This window comes from Sapajus apella, unplaced genomic scaffold (assembly GCF_009761245.1).
Source record: "Sapajus apella isolate SASKATOON/1434 unplaced genomic scaffold, GSC_monkey_1.0 scaffold85, whole genome shotgun sequence".
In the NCBI taxonomy this organism is placed as follows: domain Eukaryota; kingdom Metazoa; phylum Chordata; class Mammalia; order Primates; family Cebidae; genus Sapajus; species Sapajus apella.
The window spans coordinates 518639-540278 of record NW_022437025.1 but is presented as its reverse complement, the minus strand read 5'-3'; the positions used below and the strand labels follow the sequence as shown (position 1 = coordinate 540278).

The following is a 21640-nucleotide window of genomic DNA, read 5'->3' as shown; positions in this document are numbered from 1 at the left end:
GGCTTGGGTGTGCTGGGGAGGTGGCGGGGCCCTGGCCCTGCCTCCAGGAGATGCAGCTCACCCCTAAGCAGGGAGAGGGGGCCAGGTCAGCACACCCAGGCCTCAGATGCCCAGAGCCCAGTGAGGGGACCCTGGACGTGGAGGTGGGACCACACCCACCTTCCCCCACACTCTGAGGGTCCAGAGTCCCAGAACTGCCCCCATTGCTAGTCAGCCTTTCCTGCTGTCGGCCCCAGCTGGGATGAGCTTCAGGGCAATGCTGCAGTGAGGCCACATGGCTGTCGGTAGCAGGAAGACCTGAACGGCAGGAGTGCCTGGCAGCGAAGCCTGGCCTCTGCTCTCCACTGTTGCCACAGCAAGCCCTGCCTGCTCCCACAGGACTCTCAGCTCCTGTGCCAGCTCCCCGAGGGCCAGCAGGGGTGATGTGGCTGGAAGCACCTGGCTGGGGCTGGCGTGAGCGCTGGCCTAGTGGGCCAGTGGCCCTGCTCCCGATTTCCTGGAAGATAAACACCGATTGCTGCTCTGCAGGCACCTGTGAGCTGCCAGGCCCTGGGCTGGAGGTTTCTCTCATCCTTTTCATTTTGTCTGTCATCTTGTCACTGTACTTCCAACCAGGATGAAAGATTTGCATGTGGTTCTGACTTTACAGCACTCAGCTGGTGGACGAGTGTGCGTGCATGCATGAGTGTGCGCATACGTGTGTGCATGGTTTGTGAGTGTGCACATGTAGGCGTGTGTGTTCATGTGTGAGCACGTGTCTATGTGTGTATGCGTGCACGAGTGTGCGCATACGTGTGTGCATGGTGTGTGAGTGTGAGCACGTGTAAGCTTGTGTTCATGTGTGAGCACATGCGCCTGTGGGGGTGTGCACTCGTGCATGAGTGTGCACATGTCTGTGCCTGGAGTGAGTGTGCACACATGTAGGTGTGTTCGTGTGAATACACGCGCCTGTGGGGTGTGCACATGTGCGTGACAGCCAGGTACCCTCCAGAGGGCAGCACACTCTCAGACACAGGGCAGCCCAGGAAGCTTCAGCGAGGGCCCTGGGCTGGCGCTGCAGCTGCCTGTCCTGGGGTTGCTCTGACGCAGCAGCTGTGCCGTCCACAGGGGCCCAGTGCCATTATGTTCCTGCCTCTGCTCAGTCACAAAGCCACTTCCTTTCAAGGATCTGCTCAGAGGCCTCCCCTTTTTCCTAAAAATAGTGAATTCTGACTGGGGACAGGGTGGGGATGTGGGTGGGGGCAGGGGTTGCGGGGCTCTGCAGTGCTTGGGTTTGGGGCCAGGGCCGAGGGTTGCCTGCTTTGCATTCAGCCCCAGAACAGTCTCCAGAGCCTGTCGGGTGCAGCGACCCCCAGGGACGAGCTCTCAGTGCACCCGGATGTGAGGGCGGTGGCACCGGGAGGCTTTGGGTCCTCAGTTGCCCACCCTGAGGTCCCTCCACCCCCAGCCCCTCCCCACCTCCTTCTTCCCCTGTGGGCTCTTCCCCCTCCCCCAGTTCCTCCGACTCCCGTCTGGACACCCCCATCTTGCCCCTGTCAGCAAGAGGCCTGCCAACCTCCCTCCCTCAGGGGCCTTGGTGCCCACAGAGCTGAGACACTCACCTGCATGTGACAGTGACATGAGCTAAGCGCATTTTGAATGGGACTGCGAGCTGGAGCGGCCGTGCTGGGGGCTCCTGGGCCATGGGGTGGGGCTGAGGGTGCCCGCTGACCTCAGGATCTGTTGAGCCCCCTGCCCAAGGGAACGTGGAGTGGCTGGGCTCAGTGTGGAGAGCGGGCAGGACAGGAAAGGGGTATTGGGCTGAGGATTTGGGGCACCAGTGAGAGTGAGGGTTGGCTGGGAGGGAGCCCACAGTTTGGCTTTCACCCTGCTCACCCTCACAGGACTGTGACGGCAGCAGCTCCCACACACAGCACTGCATTCCTTACCTGCAGCTTTGTCCTGCCCCTGGAGCCCTCATGCTTGCAGGTGAGCAGGTTCAGGGGCAGCAAGGAGCCCACACCCGCTGGGGAACCCTGAGCCCATGACCGTGGGAGCTGTGTGTAAACACCCCAGCTCCCTTACCTGCAGGGGCCCAAGGGTAACTGCTCAATGACACAGTCTCTATTGGTTCTGTCCCTTCTGCATCTCATGTCCCTACATACCTACTTATGATGCTGGGGGGCCCTGATTGGGTTGGACTTGACACAGTCAAAAAGACACACCTGTGTGGTACACCTGTGAGACACAACTGAGAGATGCACCTCTGAGAAGCACCTGTGAGACAACTGTGAGATGCAACTCTGAGAAACACCTGTGAGGTGCACCTGTGAGACACACCTCTGAGATATACCTGTGAGACATACCTGTGAGGTGCCCCTGTGAGATGCAGTTGTGAGATACACCTGGGAGACACACCTGTGAGACACGTCTGTGAGATGAGCCTGTGAGATGCACCTGTGAGACACACCTCTGAGATGCACCTCTCAGAAGCACCTGTGAGACAAACCTGTGCAGTGCACCTGTGAGACACACCTGTGAGGTGCACCTGTGAGACGCGCCTGTGAGACGCACCTGTGAGGTGCGCCTGTGAGACGCACCTGTGAGACACACCTGTGAGGTGCACCTGTGAGACATACTTGTGAGACACACCTGTGAGGTTCACCTGTGAGACATACCTGTGAGACACACCTGTGAGGTGCACCTGTGAGGCACACCTGTGAGACACATCTCTGAGATGCACCTCTGAGAAGCACCTGTGAGACAAACCTGTGCGGTGCACCTGTGAGACGCACCTGTGAGGCACACCTGTGAGGTGCACCTGTGAGACATACCTGTGAGACACACCTGTGAGGTGCACCTGTGAGATGCACTTGTGAGGTGTACCTGTGAGGCACACCTGTAAGACGCACCTGTGAGACGCACCTGTGAAAGGCATCTGTGAGAGGCACCTGTGAGAGGCATGGACTCACTGGGTGGCTTCTCCACAGATGCACCTGAGGAGAGTGTGAGATGTGGGATTGCTCCATCCCTTGGGCCCTGCTAACTTTGCCTCATCATAATGTAGAATTTAAAATTAGTGAGCACTTTCTGGCAGTCACTTAGAACAAGGTGTTTGCCGTCAAATTGCTTTTACATGAAGAGAATCCTGGTTTCTTGAATGAAACTGTGGAAAAGATGCAATTATGCAAGGAATAATTTGCCCTGAAATGAAAACTGACCAGTCAAGAGGAATGGCGAGAGGTGGAAGTGGAGAGAAAGTTCGAGGTCATAATCCGAAATCTCATGAAATTTGCAAGCAGAGAAACGCTCAGCTGCATGGGGAGCCGGTGCTCTTCCAGACCATTTCCCTGGAATGAGGACACGGAAGAGCAAGGAGGTAGGGGCTCCTCCCAAGCTGGTGCAGGAATTCCACCCAGGACAGGACAGGGTCTGTGCGGGCAGTGGCGGGTGCGGCGCTCGGCCCGGGATCTGTCCTCTGCCCATGACCAGCTGCTGTCTGACCTCAGGTAAGTCTCTCAGCTTCTTCAGGTCCCGTTTTCTGGTTTGTTCTTGCTAGGAAGAATGGTGTTCTGTGGGTGGGAAGTGGTGCTGTTGAGTGTGTAGCAGGTGGATGGTGCTCCTGATGAAGACAGGTGTAGACAACATGCCACAGAGGACCACGCTCCAACACGCCACAGAGGACCACAGTTCAACATGCCACAGAGGACCACAGTCCAACACGCCACAGATGACCACGGTTCTACATGCCACAGAGGACCACAGTCCAACATGCCACCGAGGACCATGCTCCAACACGCCACAGAGGACCACGTTCCAACATGCCGCAGATGAACATGGTCCAACATGCCACTGAGGACCACGGTCCAACATGGAGGGGATGCTTGCGCAAGAGAGCCAGAGCAGCCGGTGTGACGCGAGGAAGCCCTGGCCTGTGGGGGATCCGGTCTCACTTTAGGGTGGGAAGATTAAGGTGCAGTCTGGAGTCACTGGACCCTCTCTTCGCAGCTGGTGCCCCTCACATGTGTGTGTGCTCTACGTGTGGGTCACACCAGCCTGGGGAGAGACTCCTGCTGGCGTGGGGTGGAGGGGCTGAAATCTCATCTCCAGATGGGTACTTCTCAGTGGGCAGGAACCATGACTCAGCCTTCAGGACGTGTCTGACACGGGGCGTCAGAAGGTGTTGTGGGTTTGTGCATCTGTGGGACTCAGCTTCTCAGGAGGTGGATCTGTGGGTGCATCTCTGGTCTTGGTCTCGGTGCTGGGTGCAGTGAGTATTCTGCCCTGTCTGTGGGGTTCTTGGTGGACAAGGAGACAGAAACTGAGTTCATGTCTCCATCCTGAGGTCTCCGGGCTGCATTCTGCTGAGTCTTTCCCTTGTTCTGCCATTTCACCTCTTTTCTGCAAACATTTTTTTCAATAATGTAAACATTCCTTTCTAGCGGCAGGGACTGTGTGAGGTTCCATAACCAACCCAGTGGTTCCTGGGGGCTCTCCACTTGACCTGGTTAGAGGGGACTCATCCTGGTGCAGACTGCAGGGCCTTCAGGGGCTCCCATGTGGCCCTCTCGCTCAGCTCTTGGGGTTTCGTGCTGTGCATGCGAAGCTTAGCCCTCAGCCAAAGCCCCGTGTGGCCCTGTGCAGATCATTGGAGCCTGTTGCATGCATGGATTCCTCCTCGGCAGCAAACTCCCTGCAAACTGCAGCCCCCGCTGCCACCCCAGGGCCAATCTCAGTCTCCCAAGCTTTGTGAGATCTCATTTTGTCCCCCAAACTTCCATAACAACACACAGATAATTGCTGTCATAAATTAGTAAAGCCTCATGTAAGGTAATCCCTAATTTGTGTCTACACAGTGCTTTGCAGATTTTCAAAATAATAAAGACGTTTTCATGTGAATGGGGTGCCCTTGTGTTGTGCATAACCTGAGCAACTGTGCATATTAGCCCTGTAGTATCCCAGAAAGGCTTTGATTTCCCCTGTTTCAGGGATCCTGAAACTCCAAAGCAAGCATCTCATGATTAGAACTGTTGTAATTGTGCAGACTCTTCATAAAAATTATCTTCTCCCCTATTGACCCATAGTGATCATCAATAAAACCTTTAAAATATAGATGGCATGAGCATGAATGTTAGAATTGTAAGCCTCTGGAGAAACAATCTCTGAACTGATAGAAAAGGAATAAAATTATAAAGAAAAGTGGAACAGAAAAGGATCATCAGCAGATGGGAGCTACGGCTGCCTGATTTAAAGGGGCAGAGGAAGCCCACCAAAAAGGCCACAGGCTAGCCTGGCCAACATAGCGAAACCCCGTCTCTACTAAAAATACAAAAATTAGCCAGGTGCAGTGGCTCACACCTGTAATCTCAGCACTTTGGGAGGCTGAGGCGGGCGGATAACCAGAGGTCAGGAGTTCGAGACCAGCCTGGCTAGCATGGTGAAATACTGTCGCTACTAAAAATATAAAAATTAGCTGGGAATGGTGGCACATGCTTGTAATCCCAGCTACTTGTGTGGCTCAGGCACAAGAATTGCTTGAACCCAGGACATGGAGGTTGCAGTGAGCCGAGTTCACACCACTGCACTCCAGCCTGGGTGACAGAGTGAGACTCTGTCTCAAAAAAGAAAAAAAAGGCTACAGGAAGATCCCACCGTGAGAAGCACTGATTCACCCACAGATCCAGGGCAAGAGATCCAGACCCTAGGCTGGTGTCAGTTGGGACCCCAGAAAGAGACACTGGGAAGCAGGTTCACTGTTGGTGTTTGGACATGGGTACCCTCCAAGCCTCACGTTGAAATGTGATCCCTGATGCTGGGGGTGGGGCCTGGTGCCCCTCTTGTAGGGCCAAGTTCTCCCCCTCACCTCCTGTGAGGTCAGGTTGTTAGAAAGAGCCCAGCCACCGCCCCTGCCCCCGCCCCCCACCCCTCGCCCCCTATTCTCCTGCCATGCCATGCTGGCTCCCTTCACTCCTCCACAGGTGGAAGCTCCTGAAGCTGTCACCACGAGCAGATCCTGGTGTCATGCTTCCCGTACAGCCTGCAGAACCGTGAGCCAGAGAAACCGCTTTTCTTTATAAATGACCCAGCCCCAGGTGCTCCTTTGCAGCAACGCGGATGGACTAAGACAGCCGGCCCTGCACTCAGCCTCAGGGGAGGACTCTAAAGACCTCCCCGAAACCATGCACCAGCATCAACCCACTTGCACAAGTCCAGGGAGACAGGACACTCACACCGCACCTTACAGAAAGCCACTTTATTACCCACAGGCAGGCAGCAGGGAACAGTGGAAGCCGAGGATCCCTAGTGAGCCAGTCCCGAGGCCCCGGAAAGCTGCCCAGAACGAATGGAGTCTTGTCTATGCGTGTCCCGCTTCACACAGCTGGGGGACCCCAAAGCTGCACTCTGCACCCACACCCAGGGTGACCTGACTCATGGGCTACAGCGTGAAGGACATCCTGCCCCAGGAGGCAGAGAAGCAGAGCCAGCACTGCCGGTCAGTCCCTCCCTAGACCCGGCTGTTGCATTCCTGGTGCGTTCTTCAGGTATTCTTGCATGAGAAGGGAGGGGCTTGCTCATCCTGAGGCCATCTGGGACTTGTCCTGCAGATGCCAAGACAGAACAGGAAGTGGATTTATGGGGTGGGGACTTCCTGTGAGGGGTGGAGGGGAGATGAAGGAGGAGTAGGTGGGAGCTCCAGCTGGGGGTGTGGTTATGGCACCCATGGAAGGGGAGGGAAGAAAGGTGGCTGGGCAGGACCAACCTTGGACTGCATGCAGCTCAAGACCCTACCAGCCAGGCTCGGAGGAGCCCCTGGAAAAGATGCCTTCCAGGGGAGCCCCTGTGGATAGAGTGGTCTGGGTCAAGCACTCTGCCATTGCCCAAACTGGACCTCCAGTCTCTGGCACCTCCTGTGAAGAGCTCAGGAGTTGCTGCTCCACCCTAACAATGAGTCAGCTGAGCAGACTGAAAATCAGCAATTCTTCCCACAACCAAAATAGCCGTGAGGACATAGGTACTGGTACACCCAAGACTGGAGAGGCTGGCAGGTGCCAGCCTGTCAGTGCAGGGGCCGTGGTTTGCCAGAGCAGAGACACCTCAGTGGACACCACCTCAGGAGCCTGCTCCAGGGCAGGGAACCAAACCCTAGCTGACGAATTGCTGGAGGCTCAGTGTGGGCAACTCCAAACGCCTCCGGCAGATCCAGTCATGGGGGACCCCACACATGTGTGTTTTAACCCAGGAGTTCTACCACATTCTCACAGTGAATATCAGAGAAAACCCTCCTCATTCTTCAGGTAGGAGATCAGAAAATGGATCATTTTGAAACACACCAGAACATTCTGTTGTTAACAAGAGCTGCCCTCAGGAGAAGCTGTTCAACCAGAGCATAACTTGCTGGGGGAAGAGAAACATCCAACTTCCGCCCCCTCAAGCCATCCTGTCGCACCTAAGAAGGTGAGGGGCGGGCAGCTGAGAAACCCTTGAGAAGTTCACAGCCCAGCACACAGGCTCACTAAAGACTGAGACCTGGTTAAAAGGTGATGGAATTCCCGCACCGCCCCCCCATCTTACAACCGCATCACTAAAGGCATCTTTACAGTTTATACTCTGTACATCATGCCTGGCTATCATGAAAATATTATAAGACATACTAAAAGGCAAAACAAACAAACAAACAAAAACAAAAAAACCCACACCAGAATTTGAAGAGCCAGAACAACCATTAGAATCAGACATGGCAGGTATATTGGAATTATCAGACCAGTAGTTTAAAACAGCAATAATTAAGTTGCCAAGAGCTCTAGTGGATAAAGTAGACAGCACACAAGAACAGATGGCAATGTAAGCAGACAGATGGAAAGTCTAGGAAGGAACCAGAAGAAACATTAGAGATAGAAAACACTGCCTCAGAAATGAAGACTGCCTTTGATTGGCTCATTAGTAGCCTGGACATAGCTGAGAAAAGAACCTTTGAGCTTGAGGATAGCTCAATGGAAACTTCCAAAAGTGAAAGCGAAAGAGAACAATGACTGAAAAAAAACCAGAACAGAATATCCAAAAGTTGTAGGAGACGCATAAAAGGTGTAACACAAACAGCAGAAGAAGAAAGAAAGAAGGAAGGGAACAATAGCAAGAAAAAACTGAAACAATAACGACTGAGAATTTCTCCAAATTAATGTCAGACTCCAAACCACAGATCGAGGAAGCTCAGAAAACACCAAGCAGGATAAATGCCAAAACAAATCAAAACAAAAAACACCCCCAGCAAAGAAAACAAACAAAATGAACCCGGGAGGCGGAGGTTGCGGTGAGCCGAGATCATGCCGCTGCACTCCAGCCTGGCAACAGAGCAAGACTCTGTCTCAAAACAAACAAACAGAAGCCAAACAAACAACCCAGGGATGTTTAAATCAGCATGGGTAACAAAAATGACACCCAAGTAAATGCTGTCTGTGAGAAACACGCTTTAAAGTTGGACACATATAGACTAAAAGTAAATGAGTGGAGAAAGAGATACCAGGTCAGCACTAACGGAAAGAAAGCAGGAGTAGCTGTTTTAATTTCAGACGACGCACAGTTCAGAGCAAGGAAAGCCGTCAGGGACGAAGAGAAAGCATCCCATGATGAAAAAGGGGTCGAGTTGTTCAAGAAGACGTAACAATCCTTAAGGGATGTGTACCCCACAACAGAGCATCAAACTATGTGAGGCAAAAACATCAAGGAGAAGGGCGTGAGTGCGTGATCACAGCTGGAGACTCACACACTCACAGGTACAGACTGAACTGTGTCTCCCCAAAAGTTTATTTGTTGTGCCCTGACCTCCAGTGTGACTGGAGAACAGGCGTTTAGGAGGTTTTCAGGTGAAATGAGATCACAAGGATGGGGTCCTAATTCAACACCGCTGGCGGCTTTACAGAAAGAGGATGAGATCCCCCACCACACAGACATCAGAGAAAGGCCACGTGAGGACACGGTGAGAAGGCAGCTGTCTGTGAGGAGGAAGAGAGCCCTCGCCAGAACCCGAGTGTGCTGGCACCCTGGTTTTGGACTCCCAGCCTCCAGAACTATGAGAAATAAGTGTCTGCTGTTTCAGTTTCAGGGTCGGTGGTATTTTTTATGGCAGCCTGAGCCGAATGAGAGGACTCCAAATCTGTTGAGTGGGTGGCAGGGCTGCCTGGAGACCACGGCCCCCACTCCTCAGGGTGGGCACCTAGAGGAAGGCCTGAGCAGCACCCCGTGGCAGCCAGTCCGTGCCTCGGGCCACACAGTCTGGTTTCTCCATCCACGTTGGGGAAGGAGCTCCCCATGGTTCCTGGGGCCTGTCCCCCGAGAGAAGGTTTGAGGTGCACAATTATGGGCACAGCACCGCCCCCCGCACTGCAGCTGCCTCCATCCTGGCTTCTCACTGGGCCGTGACGGGGCTCCCTTCTTCCTCCATCCTCACTTTCCGCCTCCTCCCCCTTGACTATCACTTCTGTAGGTCTTTGAGCCTTCCCTGGCTACATGAGGGGACTGAGCCCCTAATAACCAAGCTCTCACTGGGCTAGGGGTGGCTGCACATGCCCAAGCACAGTGACACAGGCCAAGGGTGTCCTGAGGTTGGCCTGGCCCCACCAGGTCCCTTCCCGCCCCTGTGCAGCAGCCCCATGTCCTCTGCTGCTCGGGGCCAGCTTCTCCTCCAAGGCAGCCACTCCTCTCCCCACCTCAGCCCAGGACACCAGAGTCCCAGTGCCCAGCGGCAGGGACCTGAGTCGTGGCCCCTGTCAAGACCGTGCCCCTTAGCAGATGAGGACCCCCAGCTTTGCCCAGCCGGTGTTTCAGGGACGAGAAGCACCAGGCCCCAGGGGTCACTGGGCAGGGAGGGGAGAGCACCCCTGCTTCTGCTCCTTGGTTCAGGCTCATGCTGGTCCCCCTGGTGGGGTGAGACGTCACGTGGCATCCTGGGTTTTGTGCACCTGGAAGGTGCTGCACCGTCCCCCACATTCCTGGTCTCCATCACACGGTGTCAACTCCAAGGGGCCTTGGGCTGTGCTTCCAACACCCGCCCCTCCGGCATCTCTCAGTGCAGAAGCTCCTCCATGGCAGGGTAGGCCATGTAGCCAGGAGCCCCTTCACCCCGGCCCTGCCTTGGCTGAGCAGGTCAAGGTCCCGGAGCGTCGCCACTCATGAGTGGGGCCTGCTGGCCACATGGCCTGGCCGCCCGCCTCGGAGGAGATGCCTCCTCTCTTCAGGGGCCCCTCAGGCTCTCACGGGTGGCATCTGCCTCAGTTTCATGCTGCTCTTCCACCGGCACCCACACCGCCTGATGATGCCCGCCACCCTCCGCCCCACGCCTCCCCGATGCCTGGGCCACAGCCCCTGCAGGACCCTCCCTCAACTGCTTGTTCTCCAGGTGGCCGTCGTGCTGCTGTGTCCCGGGAGCTACACCTGCCTCATTGCCTCATTCTGGCTTTGGTGCTCGCTGCTAGACCACAACGAGCCAGGCTTCCCGCGCGGTGGCATTTTAACACCGCCTCATCAGAGCAAGGCAGGACCCAGGCGGCTTCCTCAGCGTTAACCCTGGAGGAAGGCACCGGCCTGATTCAGATGGAGCCTGGAACCCAGCAAGGAGCCTTCGCCCAGCAACAGAGGGCAAAGACGCAGCCTGGGAGGGACTCTTGGAGAAAGGAATCCACAGCTTATCTGACACAGAGGCACTTGGGGATGAAGAAACCAATACCCTGTGTTAGTGTTAGCTGGGACTACAGGCGCGCGCCTCCACACCCGGCTAATTTTTGTACTTTTAGCAGAAATGAGGCTTGTTTCACCATGTTGCCCAGGCTAGTCTTGAACTCCTGGCCCCAAGCGATCCACCCACCTTGGCCTCCCAAAGAGCTGGGATTAGAGGTGTGAGCCACTGAACTCCGCCCAGCATAAAGCTCTTGAATGGAAATGACATCCCTGAGAAAGACCAGCACCTGCTCTCCGACACATCACACCCAGCCCCTGTGTGCAGGGTGAAGGCGGGATGCCTTCCTCAATCTCCGTCTTGGTTGTTCCTTCCTGCCTCTTCTAGATGGGGGTGAAATGCTGGCCTGCAGGCATCCGAGAGCACACGTGCTGAGCAACCCACTGCGCCTCTGCAGCTGTCACAAGCCAGGTGTCAGATGCTATCGCTGCTCCTGGAATTGTATCTCCTTAATAAATGACTCACCTTAGCCCTGGCCTCAGGCTATGTTTTCTAGGAAGTCCTGGAGTGTTAGCTATCTTTTGCTGCATAGCAAACTGCTCCCAAACTTAGTGGGCTAAACAATTTTATTTGCTCATGGCTCTGTGGGCCAGGCTATTGGGGTGGGCTCAGCTGGGCAGTTCTCTGACTACTGTGCAGCTTGGCCATCTGGCAGCTGACCTGGGCTGGATGTGGCAACGCCTCTCATGAGCCTGGCAGCTGGTGCCAGCCCCTGGCTGGTTGGTCCAGGAGGCCTCAGCTGCTCCACACAGCTGCTGATACTCCAGAGGGCTAGACCTGGCTGTCTCACAGCCTCAGGCAAGGTTCTGCGAGGCAGGGGCAAAAGCTGAGCAGCCCGGAGGCCTTCCCTGGGATGGTCCTGACTGGCTCCCTGCCACTCTCTGTGGGTCAAGGTAAGTCACAGCCCAGCCTGGATCAAGGGACAGAGAAAAGGCTTCACCTCTTGGTAACAGAGCAGCAGAGTCTCACTGAAGAGGCACACGGCAAAGAAGGGAGGGACTGTGCCATCTCGGCAGACGTCCGGCGATGCCAGCCAGAGACAACCCCCATAACACCGTTCCTAAGGTTACTCTGGAAGGCAGCAAACAGGAATGTGGAGCCTACATTCTGGGGAGGAAGAGATGAATTTGTCATCGGTATTTGGATTATGTGACTGAATATCTAGGGGAAGGTGAAGGTGTCACCTTTAATATGTAAAAGGTTTAATTTGTAAGCCTTTCACATATTAAATGAGGTTTCATCTCTTCCATGGGTCCACCTTCCAGTGTCAATCATCTTCCACATGTCAATCACCTTCCATATGTCGATCTTCCATGGGTCTATCTTCCAAGTGTCCATCTTCCATGTGTCAATTACCTTCCATGTGTCAATCTTCCATGGGTCCATCTTCAAGTGTCTGTCTTCCATGGGTCAATCATCTTCCCTGTGTCAATCATCCTCCATGTGTCAGTCTTCCATGGGCCAATCTTCCATGTGTCAATAATATTTTTCTGCCTTATTTCTTTATGTTTTGTCAATGTTGAGCTTCCCGCTCTGGCCTTCTTTCCCTTGTAGAATTACTTAATGGAATTCCTACACCTGGCCTTAAAACCTGCCAGTTAGCTGGGTGTAGTGGTGTGTGCCTGTGGTCCCAGCTGCTTCGGAGCTGAGGCAGGAGGATCACTGGAGCCCAGGAGTTCATGTCCAGCCTGGGTTACAGAGCAAGGCACTGTCCCTTTGAGAAAAAACCTGCCAGCTCTCCCAATTTCTTGTGAAATAAATGTTGACAAAGTAAGAAGGGAAAAAAATCCCCTCTTTGTTTACAGCTGCAGAAAAGCAGATGCATTTCTGTACCATAAACCGCCCCACAGTCCTCAAAGACACGTTTGTACACCTGTGTTCAAAGCAGCACTGTTCACAGCAGCTAAAACGTAAAAGCAGCCAAGCGTCCATGAACGGGTGAGTGGATGAGCAAATGTGGTCCATCCATACAATTGGACATTCCTCGGCCTTACAGAGGAAGGAGATTCCGATACATGCCACAACTCAGGTGAACCTTGAGGACACTGTGCTAAGGAAAATAAGCCTGACACAACAGGACAAATACTGTGTAATTCCACTTAAAAGAGGTCCCTGGAGCAGTCACAAGTCACATTCCCAGAGACAGAGAGTGGAAGGGTGGGTGCCAGGGCCAGGGGAGGGAGAGTGGGAAGCCAATGTTTAATGGCAGCAGAGTTTCAGTTTGGGAAGACTGGAAGGTTCTGGAGATGAAACCTTTCACATCCTTTAACATATTAAACCTTTTACATATTAAATGCATTCATGATGTGGTACAGTTATCATGAATATATTTAATACCACTGAATTGTAAACTTAAAATGGTTAAGATGGTAAATTTTATGTTATGTGCACTTGACCACAATAAGTTGTTTTTTCTTCTTTTGGAAAAAAAAGAGGCAACCCTCAACCCTGAAGAAATGCTGGGCATGACTGGGGAGGGAGGACCCTTCCTGCAGGAGACCCTGAGCAGCGTGTGCCTCAGAGAGAAATAATCCCGGCCTCAGCACGCAGGACCAGACTCCAGGCTGCCTGCAGCCCCCACCTTCAGAGCCATGCTCTGCAAACCCAACCATACCAGCAGTCTGTGTGATGCTCACATGTAAACATGTGTTTACTGTTGGCTACGGTTAAAAGACCACACATGTTCCAAAGTAAAAAATAAAACAATGGGCCAGGTGCAGTGGCTTACGCCCATAATTCCAGCACTTTGGGAGACCAAGTCGGGTGGATCACTGGAGGTCAGGAGTTTGAGACCAGCCTGGCCAACATGCCAAAACCCCGACTCTACTAAAAATACAAAAATTATCCAGGCCTGTGGTGGGCACATGTAATCCCAGCTATTTATGTGACTGCATCATGAGAATCACTTGAACCTATAGGTAGAGGTTGCAGTGAGCCGAGATAGAGCCACTGCACTCCAGCCTGGGCAACAGAGCAAGACTTGATCTCAAAAAAAGTTATGTCATCCTGAGATTGCAGCAATTCAGTCCCATCTTCAGGCTCCACTCCTAATTCTAGTTCTCTTGCTGTTTCCACCACATCCGCAGTGACTTCCTCCACTGATGTCGTCAGCTCCTCAGTCACCCATGAGGGTTGAGATCAGCTTCTTCCAAACTCCTGTTCATGTTGCTGTTTTAACCTCTTCCCATGAATCATCAATGTTGTTAATGGCATCTGGAATGCTGAATCCTTTCCAGAAGGTTTTCAGTGAACTTTGCCCAGAGCCATCATGGGAATCAGTGTCTGCGGCCGCTAAAGCCTTAGAAATGCATTTCTTCAATAGTAAGACTTGGAAGTCGACACGACCCCTTGGTCCGTGGGCTGCAGAGCGGCTGCTGTGTTGCAAGCCTGAAAACAGCTTGAATCTCCACCTGGGTCTCCATCAGCGCTCTGGTAACTAGGTGCATTGCCAATGAATAGAAATATATTTTGAGACAGGGTCTCACTCTGTCACCCAGGCCGGAGTGCAATGGCGTGATCGTGGCTGACTGCAGCCTTGCTCTCCCAGGCTCAAGCGATCCTCCCACCTCAGCCCCCTGAGTAGCTGAGACCACAGGCATGAGCTACCATGGCTGGCTAATTTTTAAATTTTTTGTAAAGATAGGGTCTCCTTATGTTGCTCAGGCTGGTCTTGAATTCCTAGGCTCAAGTGATCCTCCTGCCTCGGATTCCCAAAGTTCTGGGATTACAGACATGAATGTGATGCCCAGGCTAACAGTCATATTATGAAAGGAATCTTGTTTTTCCCAAGCAGCAGCTCTCAACAGTGGGCTTAATGGATTCTGTGAACCATACCGTAAACAGACGTGCTGCGCTCCAGGCTGTGTTGCTCCATTTCTAGAGCACAGACAGAGTACATCTGACATAATTCTTAAGGGCCGTAGGATTTTCTGAATGGCAAATGGGCACTGGCTTCCGTCTGAGGCCACCAGCTGCATTAGACCCTAACAAGAGGGTCAGCCTGTGCTGTGAAGCTTCAAAGCCAGGCACTGACTTCTCTCTAGCTATGAAAGGCTTAGACGGCATCTTCCTCCAACAGAAAACTCTGTTGTCTACATGAAAACTCTGTGTAGCGGGCCACCTTCACCGATGATCTCAGCTGGATGCTCCGGGTAACTTGCTGCAGCTTCTCTGTCAGTACCTGCTGCCTCACCTCGAACTTTCGTGTTACGGAGATGATTTCTTTCCTCAAACCTCATAAACCAAGCTCTGTTTGCTTCAAACTTTTCTTCTGCAGCCTCCTCACCTCTCTCAGCCTCCACAGATTTTTTTTTTAGATGGAGTTTTGCTCTTGTTGCTCAGGCTGGAGTGCAATGGCATGATCTCGGCTCACTACAACCTCTGCCTCCTGGGTTCAAGTGATTCTCCTGCCTCAGTCTCCCAAGTAGCTGGGATTATAGGCAGGTGCCACCATGCCTGGCTAATTTTGTATTTTTAGTAGAGACGGGGTTTCTCCATGTTGGTCAGGCTGGTCTTGCTCCCGACCTCAGGTGATCCACCCACCTTGGCCTCCCAAAGTGCTGGGATTACAGGTGTGAGCCACTGTGCCCGGCCACCTCCATAGAGTTTAAGAGCTAATAATAAAATATAACAACATACTGCCATAAAAGTTATGTGAATATGGGCTCTCTCTCCCTCTTTCAAAATATCTTGTTGTATGTAATATTTTCAAACCAGAGTTTACTCCTGGTGGCTGGAACCACAGAAAGCGAAACCATGGATAAGGGTCGGGGGTACTGTGAGGCGTTTTGTTCTTTAAATATTCCAGATGTGAATCCTTTATCAGATAGGTGATTTTAGAATGCTTTCTTCCAGTCTGTGAATTGCCGTTTAATTCTGTTAACAGTGTCTTCCCAAGAGCAGATGCTTTTAATTCTGATGAAGTCTGGTTTATCATTTTTATAGATGATGCTTTTGATATCATAGCTAAAAAATCTTTGTCCACTCAAGATCCCACTCAAGATCACAGAAATGTTCGCCTGTGTTTACCTCCGGAAAGGGTACAGCCGTAGGTGTGACATTTAGGTTTACAGTGCGTTTTGAGTTATTTCTGTACGTCGTCCGGGTATAGATGGAGGCTCTTTTTCTTTTTGCACATGCATATTCAATAGTTGCAGCATCATTTGTTGAAAAGACGTTTCTTTCTCCACTGAATTGTCTCGTTTACATAATGTTATGCCACTTCACATAAAGTACAAGAACCTTACGTCAGTGTTACGGATTGAAATTGTGCCCCACAAAATTCATATGTTGGAGTCCCAACCCTCAGTACCTGGTTATGTGATTATATCTGGAGATGAGAACTTTGGCTGGGTGTGGTGGCTCACGCCTGTAATCCCAACACTTTGGGAGGCCGAGGCAGGCAGGTCACCTGAGGTCAGGAGTTTGAGACCAGCCTGGCCAATATGGTGAAACCCTGTCTCTACTAAATAAAGAATACAAAAATTAGCTGGGCGTGGTGGTGGGCACCTGTAGTCCCAGCTGCTCCGGGGGACTGAGGCAGGACAATCGCTTGAACCCGGGAGGTAAAGGTTGCAGTGAGCCGAGATTGTGCCACTGCACTCCAGCATGGGTGATAGAGCAAGACTCTGTCTCAAAAAAAAAGAAACAGGCCGGGCGCGGTGGCTCAAACCTGTAATCCCAGCACTTTGGGAGGCCGAGGCGGGTGGATCACGAGGTCAAGAGATCGAGACCATCCTGGTCAACATGGTGAAACCCCGTCTCTACTAAAAATACAAAAATTAGCTGGGCATGGTGGCGCGTGCCTGTAATCCCAGCTACTCAGGAGGCTGAGGCAGGAGAATTGCCTGAACCCAGGAAGTGGAGGTTGCGGTGAGCTGAGATCGCGCCATTGCACTCCAGCCTGGGTAACAAGAGAGAAACTCCGTCTCCCAAAAAAAAAAAAAAAAAAAAAGAAACAAAAAAGATAAGACCTTTAAAGAGGTGATTTAGGCCCGGCGTGGTGGTTCATGCCTGTAATCTCAGCATTTTGGGAGGCCAAGGTGGGCCGATTGCCTGAGCTCAGGAGTTCAAGACCAGCCTGGCCAACATGGCGAAACCCCGTCTCTGCTAAAATACAAAAAATTAGCTGGGCATGGTAGTGCACACCTGTAATCCCAGCTACTCAGGAGGGTGAGGCAGGAGAATCACTTGAATCCAGGAGGCAGAGGTTGCAGTGAGCTGAGATCGCGCCACTGTACTCCAGCCTGGGGAAGAGAGTGAGACTCAGTCTTAAATAAATAAATAAATAAATAAATAATAGGTGATTAAGTAGAAATGAGGCATGAAGGTGGAGCTCTCATTCGACATGACTGGCATTCCTGTAAGAGGAGAACGGGTGGCTCACAGCCTCCCCGGCTGAGCACGTGTGGAGGAACGGCCATGTGAAGAGGCAGCGGCTGTCTGCAGACCAGGAGAGAGGCTTCTGCAGAGACCGCACCTGTCAACATCTTGGTCACGGACGTTCAGGCTTCGGAATGGTCAGCGGATATGTTTCTGCTGTTGAAGCCATCTAGTCTGTGGTAGCTTGCTATGAAAGTTCTAGAAAACAAGGAGGGTGGGGGTCTGTGTGATTTGGAAGACCAGAACCTTTTGCAGGGGTGCCTGACCCGCCACCCTCGAGGCCTGGGCAGGGCTGAGGAATGCCCACGTCTGTGCTTCTACCGGCTTGCACAGCCCTGGCAGCGGGAGACGGGTTCCCTGGTGTTAGGTGAACACAGGGCACCTGACTGGTCCAAGCACGCCACCCAGAGGCAGCCTGGGAACTGCACCTGCTGGGCAGGACCCCGGCTCCACCTGCACCTTTCCTGACAGCCCTCAGAGTCCAAGGTCTGTGGGCTGGGCAGGCCCAAGGGGCCCTGGTGTTGGCACAGAGCCTCTGGAGCTGGGAAGGTGGTGGCAGTGTTTGGTGGCTTCTTCCAGCCTGAACATGTCCCCTGGGGCTGGTGGGATAGGATACCCTCATCTACAGGTCATTTTCGGCTGTGATGACAAGAAGTGGGAGTGGCTGCTCAGGGTCCCTGGGCCGCTGAAGCCTGGGGACCGTCTCTTGGCTGAGAGGGCCCCCAGGGTGCACGGTGCCCTCAACAGGGACATGGGTGGTTCATTGTAGGGCAGGGGAGTGGCTGGCCTTAGGTAGAGAGGAGCAGAATGAAGGCCCGAGGAGGGAGGTGGCTGGGCAGAGGCAGACCCTGTGGCCATGCAAGGCTGCAGCCCCATCTGTCCTCTGGGGTCCCCCCATTGTTCCCCTTTGCCACCTTGCATTTAAGAGAGGCAACATGTTCTTGAGTCCGAGTGGGATCCGAGGCAACTGCCTTTGGAATTCCTCTTTCAGGACCGAGGTGGCAGCCAGGGAAGCCGTCTCCTGTCATCATTTTGGAGAACGAATGTTCCCGCTGCCTTGATCTGCCCAGCAGTGCAGCTGCCAGTCCCCAGTTCCGAGCAGACCCAAGGCAGAGGCGTGTGCTGGAGACCCAGGGGCAAGAACCTCAGCCCTGTCCACCCCATCCTTCTTCCATGCTGCGGCCAGTGAGATTTTTCTCAAACGACTGATCTGGTCCCATCATTTTTCTGATCAAGACATCCTAGCAGGGTCCGAGTACCTTCAGAACAAAATCCAACACCCCTGGCCTGGGCACAAGGGCCTGCCCCTCCCGTTGGCGGCACTGGTGAGTGGCAGGTGTGCTGAGGACTCGGGCAATAAAGGGTGTTTCACCACAGCCCATCCTAGCAAATAGCTCAAGGGTTCCATTCATTGATTCTAATCACTTAACTGTTTAGCTAGTTCATTCCACAAATACTCATGGAGCACCGGGTGTGCTAGACACTACTCTTCCTCCTGGGATCGTCAGGGAACAAAAGAGACAAAACTGTCTTCCAGAGCTTACAGGAAGGATAAACATCTCAAACAAGTGAATTCTACCACACAAGGGCGATTCCTTCATGGGAAGAATAGAGCTGAGAAAGAGGCTGGGATCCCTGGGAGCGCACTTTGAGTCAGAGGAGGCTCCCTGCGTGATATCTGGGTAAAGACATGAAGAGGGGCAGGGGCAGCCCTGTGGGTGTCAGAGGCGGAGGCTGACACAGGGCTGGGGGTAGCCAGAGGCAAACTCATGTGGTGACTCAGTCGCCTTTAATGACTCAGCTCTTACTCGGAATGAGCCCAAAGCCATTTTGAGCACAGGATGATGTATATTGACTTAAAATTTTGAAGGATATCTGTGGCAGTTCCTTTGAAATAGACAGGACCAGGGGTGGCTCTTTCATCACCCAGGTCAGAAATGCAGGGCTCTGTCAGGCTCCAACATGCGTCGAGGTGAGAGGCCACAGAATTTGCTGCCTGGCTGTGGGTTGGGGCATAGAAGACGGCCCTGAGGTTTCTGGCCAGAGCAGGGATAGGGTTTCCAGCCTCCAAACAGGGTGCTAGGGTGGAACTGATCTGTGTGAGTAGAACAGACCCTTGAGTTTCGATGAGTTGGGTGGATGCCTGTTGGACACCCCAAGGTAGAGGTCAGACAGGTCATGGCTTATCTGGAGGCCCAGGGAAAGATCTGAGCTGAAATATGGATTTGGGAAGGTGTTACTTAAAGCCATGCAACTAGATGACCTTAAAATAACCGTCAGGTTGATCCATGATGGCTAATTAGAAACAGCTGTGGTCTCACAGAGAAGAATGAAAAGGGGTGAGTGAATTCAGCTTCTTCAACTGAAATATCCAGGTTCTCATGTTGGGACTAATTAGGCAAGCAACTTGACTCACAGAGAACAAAGTGAAGCGGTGGAGGGGTCGATGGCCTACGCTGGAGTGGCACGGAGCCAAAGGAACCCTACCCCAGCCGAGGAAGCGGTGAGTGACTGTGTGACCCTGCCTGGGAAATCAGGCCTCTCCGGCAGATCAGGAGATCCCTTCATGAGCCCCTGCCACCAGTGCCTGGGTCCAATACACAGAACTTTGTGGAACTTCAGCAGAGCAGCCACTCAGCCACACACAGAGCCCCAGGATCCCTGCCACGGCGGGAAATCCATCCTTCCATATTTCCAGGAAGAAGGCTGACTCCATGGAGCCAAGCAAAATTGTTCTGCCAACCTCACCTCCACAGCACCTCACAGGCTAAGACCCACTGGCTCGGAGTCCCAGCCAGCCAACAGCAACAGGCCAGACTCTGCCAGAGATGGGTCTGAGTTACCAGGTGAGGCAAGGCTGCCATCTCTGCAATTCGGTAGACTTAACCGTTCCAGCCTGAGACTTTGGAGAATACAAGTGGTCCAGGTGATGGGGACCCTCCATAACACAGCACAGCTGCCTTGCCAGATCATGGCCAGAGTGGTTCTTTAAGAGTGATTCCAATCCACTCCTCCTCACTGGGCGGGTCCTCCCTGCAGGGGCTTCAGCCACTCCAGCCAGCGTTCTGCAGACAGAGCTCGGACCTCTCACTGGGATAGAGCTCCTGTGGGGAGGGGCGGCCACCATCTCTGCAGTTTGCCTGACTTAGTCATTCCAGCCTGACAGCTTTGGAGAATACAAATGGTCTGGATGAGGAAGGACTCCCCTCTATCAACAAAACACAGCACACCTGCTCTACCAAAAAAGCAGCCAGACTGCTTCTTTCAGTGGGTCCCTGATACCATTTCTACTGACTGGGTGAGACCTCCCAACAGGTGTCTACAGCCACCTCCTGCAGGTGTGTTCAAGGTGGCAACAGGTCGGTACCCCCCAGGACAGAGCTTCCAGAGGAAGGAGCTGGCTGCCATCTTTGCTGCTTCTCAGTCTTCACTGGTGATACGTCCAGGTGTGGGAAAAGCCAAGTCTCAATTGGAGCCCCAGCAAACTGCAGCCACTTTATGGTAGAGTCGCTGGACTGTTAGAAGAAAACAAATGGAAAACAACAACATCATCAGCAAAAAAGCCCCCACAAAAACCCCATTCAAAGGTCAGCAACCTCAAAGATTGAAGGTAGACAAGCCCACAAAGATGACAAAGAATCAATGCAGAGACGTTCTTCAGCGAGAGTCGCCACGGTTTCCTGCTTCAACAGTGCTTGGACGGAACCCGGCCCTCGTCCCCGACCCTGGCCGGTTGCCCACAGCCAGCCCTTCGTCACCTCCACACCATGCCCTTGGACCGCCCCAAGGCCGCCGCCATGACGACCGCATCACCTTCACAGGTGCGCCAGAACTACCACCAGGATTCAGAGGCCGCCATCAACCGCCAGATCAACCTGGAGCTCTGCGCCTCCTGTGTTCACCTGTCCATGTCTTACTACTTTGACTCGATGATATGGCTTTGAAGAACTTTGCCAAGTACTTTCTTCAGCAATCTCATGAGGAGAGGGAACATGCTGAGAAACTGATGAAGCTGCAGAACCAACGAGGTGACCGTGTCTTCCTTCAGGATATCAAGAAACCAGACCATGATGACGGGGAGAGTGGGCTGAATGTGATGGAGTGTGTATTACATTTGGAAAAAAATGTGAATCAGTCACTACTGGAACTGCACAAACTGGCCACTGACAAAAGTGGCCCCCATTTGTGTGACTTCATTGAGACACATTACCTGAATGAGCAGGTGAAATCCATCAAAGAATTGGGTGACCACGTGACCAACTTGCACAAGATGGGGGCACCCCAATCTGACTTGGCAGAATATCTCTTTGACAAGCACACCATGGGAGACAGCGATAATGAAAGCTAAGCCTTAGGCTAATTTCCCCATAGCCAACGGGTGACTTCCCTGGTCACCAAGGCAGTGCATGCATGTTGGGATTTCCTTCACCTTTTCTATAGGTTGTACCAAAACACCCACTTAAGTTCTTTGTACCATTCCTTTAAATAAAGAAATTTGGTACCAAAAAAAAAATAAATCCAAACACGCTGAAAACTCAAAGAGTGCCTCTT

The 21640-nt window shown here is 52.8% G+C and overlaps 1 long non-coding RNA gene and 1 pseudogene across 1 annotated transcript; both read left to right on the top strand.

Annotated features, from left to right (window-relative positions):
* The first annotated feature begins 15907 nt into the window (after window positions 1–15907).
* LOC116533952 lies at window positions 15908–19826 on the top strand. Its single transcript, XR_004261535.1, has 3 exons — window positions 15908–15919; window positions 18104–18105; window positions 19738–19826. It is a non-coding gene; the product is annotated as an uncharacterized LOC116533952 (long non-coding RNA).
* A 1033-nt stretch (window positions 19827–20859) lies between these two features.
* LOC116533950 lies at window positions 20860–21640 on the top strand (annotated as a pseudogene).